A 3,278-nucleotide genomic window follows, 5' to 3' on the forward strand; every position below is an offset into this window, starting at 1 on the left:
GGTTTTGAGGTTTCGTTTTGTTTGTTTTAATGATCAGAAAAGAGGGAAAGGACTGGAGGAAGGAAAGAAGCAGGAGAATGGGAGGGAAAGAAATAGATCAAGAAACCAAAAACAGAGCGACTTCAGAAGACCCGGAGAGGTAAACCAGGTTAACGGTGACGGGAGAAGGGGGCGGGGGGCTGGCTTGTTTGCGGGGTGCCATGCCACTCTGTCAGTTTCTCCCCTTCACCACTCGTGTGACTTTAGACACGGATCTTATTAATGTACGGTTCTTATAAATTCTTAAGCACCACGTGATTTGAAAGTAGTGAAGGAAACGGATTTCTCAGAATTGCATTTTTCTGGCTTTTTCTCCACATGAGGGAATGATCACTCACTTCAATATCAAGAGTACAGTTACACAGCATTTAAGAGATAAAATACTATTTTGAAATTAGAATATCTGCTGCATTTTCATGTTTGGCATAAATAATGTCGGTAAAAATGTGGATCAAAGAAACGGAATTCTAATATTATGTCAGAAGAAGCAGATGAAACAAACGACCTTGGTGTTGCAAAGACATTAAGATACAAAATAATTTTTTTCTGGAGGTAGATATTTAGCTAATGATGGTATTTCTTTACAAACTTAAAATAGAATAAGAAGCATTAAGGTTACATTTATTATCTAGATAATGTCAAGTGCTAATGGCAGGTAGAACGTAGAACACTGACTTCACCTGCATGTGATATGGAAAGTCTGTCACCACGACCTATTACATAAAAATTTAATCATGGCTAAATTTTTCGATAAGTTTTATGTGTTCCTGAGAATCCACTAAAACTGAGTTATGAGGAAGGCGTATGGCGATATTTAAGAATTTAACAAAGTTATCACGAGAACATCACACTAAGTTTTATCTCACCCTCTCTCCCTATCTGCAACCTCGAGCTTTATGGTGACTAATATATCTTAATGTATTTCTGTATATCAATATTTTTATTATGTTATTTCTTACGATGACAACTCCAGATAATAACCAGTGTGGAAAGAAAATACCAGAACCACCAATATTTTTCTTTTCTTGACATACTTGTAGAAATATATTTTTATGTTTATAACGGAAGTTAATAAAGAAACGTGCTCAGCTTATTATTTCTAGATTGATTACAGAAATAGCTGGTTCTCTTCTTGATGATGTGGAAGTTTATACTTGTATCGATGAGGCAACGGCTGTGATAAATTACTTCAAGAAAATAACACTTCTCATTGTTTTTTCTCTTTCTTCCTTACACATTTGTAACTGGTATCACGAAGTGAAATATGCCTGGGCTTGTCTGCAGGAGACAGAGGCGATCATTCGCAGACTGGGCTGTGAGTGCTAACATTTATTATTCACCTACGCCCCAGGTACTATGTTATTGTTAATTCTGAATAAAAGTTGACACCTCACTCGCTACATCTGCTTCGATCGCAGAATAAAGTGGATACCACTATTCTTATTTTTCATTCATTTTTTTTTCCTTTTTGACACTTTACTTAAAAGGCTAGGTGAATCTGGCTAATTTCTCATTGCTAAGGAAAGTAGCTAAGAACTATTCACACGCATTGCATACTACGGTGAAAATGCATGTAACCTTGTTTCGAGACAGCAGCAACGGAAAAAGCCACTCCCTACTTTCATCCCCGCCCTGGAGAATAACAGGTCACACAAATAAGTAAAACCGGTAAATAAAAAGAGTCCAACTCTTATGAATCATTCCTAGGATTCTATTATGACATTTATTTATTACTACTCCAAACCTCTGGTTAAATGTCCACTTCCTGGGGAAGCCCTCTCTCCTCTGCTACTTAAGATCATGAACAATTCAGAACCCCTCGGCACACCTCACCCTGACTCCCATCCTTCTTCTCCTCCACAGCGTGTGCCCACATTGGACACGCTTCCTCCTGAAGCGGGGTTTGCGTCTGCACCGTCACTGGGGAACCCCCAGTCTGCGGCACGTGCTGGCTGCGCAGTCCCTGTAGGATGAACAGACACCGTCACTCAGCTGTGGAGTACGGGAGTCGTCCGTTGGAGAACCTGTCGCCCTCCGCTTAAGTTGTCTGTCACCGCGACTCTCTCCGGGCGGTCTCCTCTCCTCTTCCAGTCTTTGTCCATTTATTATTTCTCTTATCCTGCTTACGATCAAGCCCTTGGTCCTATCCCCGAAGTAAATCTTGGATTTTTCTACTCCTAGCTTCACTGTCTCCACCATTATCTCTGTCTAGCATAAGAATGATAGTCTGTAGCACATCATTATCCTTTACACTTGTCCCTCCCAAGGGCAATCAGAAGAATAAAGTGACGTCACTTCAGACTTAAAACCTCAGTGACTTACTGCTGTTCAGACCACAACCTGCACTCCTTACTGCAACCTGAGGGCATGACCTGGCCCCCACCTGTCCTCCGGCCTTATCCCACACCCAGGTAGCCGGCCACCAAGCTTCAGCGACATAGTCTTCCCTCTGCGATCCTGGAACAAGCCAAACTCTTCCTGAAGTTTAGGTCTCGGCACCTGCCATTCCCTCTGCCTCTCCCCTCATATCTCACGAGGCTCATTTTCATTCTTTGGATAGCACCTCAAATGCCGTCTTCACCGACACCTCCCCGTGACCACCCTAATTCAGTGGCCTCCGCAGTCACTCTCTCCTCTTGTTTGCTACTGCCATAGTTTTTATTACCAACTTATTTGCTTGTTCTTTATTAGAATGTAAGTGCCAACAGGGCAGGGACTTTGGCTTTCTTTATTAATGGGGAACAATAAAATGCCTGACATAAGATCTATGCACCCCAATGTTCATGGCGGCACAATTTACAATAGCCAAGATATGGAAGCAACCTCAATGCCCATCAACAGACGATTCAATAAAGAAATTATGGTTCATATATACAATGGAATATTATTCAGCCATTAAAAAAAATGAAATCCTACCATTTTGCAATGACATAGATGGACCTAGAGGTTCTTATGCCGAGTGAAATAAGTCAGGCAGAGAAAGACAAATACCATATGATTTCGCTTATACATGGAATCTTAGGAACAAAATAACAAACTAATCAAGAACAGACTCACAAATAGTGGACAATTTGGTGACAGACAGAGGGGAGGGGGGTTGGGGGCCTGGGAGAATGGGGCGAAGGGTTAAAGAAGTACAAATTCGTAGTTGGTAGCTGGCCACGAGGATGGGGAGCATGGCACAGGGAATGCAGTTAGCATTAGTACGATGGCTGGGTGGAGGGCCAGGGGAGAGAGGG

This window comes from Pteropus alecto, unplaced genomic scaffold, assembly GCF_000325575.1.
Source record: "Pteropus alecto unplaced genomic scaffold, ASM32557v1 scaffold195, whole genome shotgun sequence".
Classification (NCBI taxonomy): domain Eukaryota; kingdom Metazoa; phylum Chordata; class Mammalia; order Chiroptera; family Pteropodidae; genus Pteropus; species Pteropus alecto.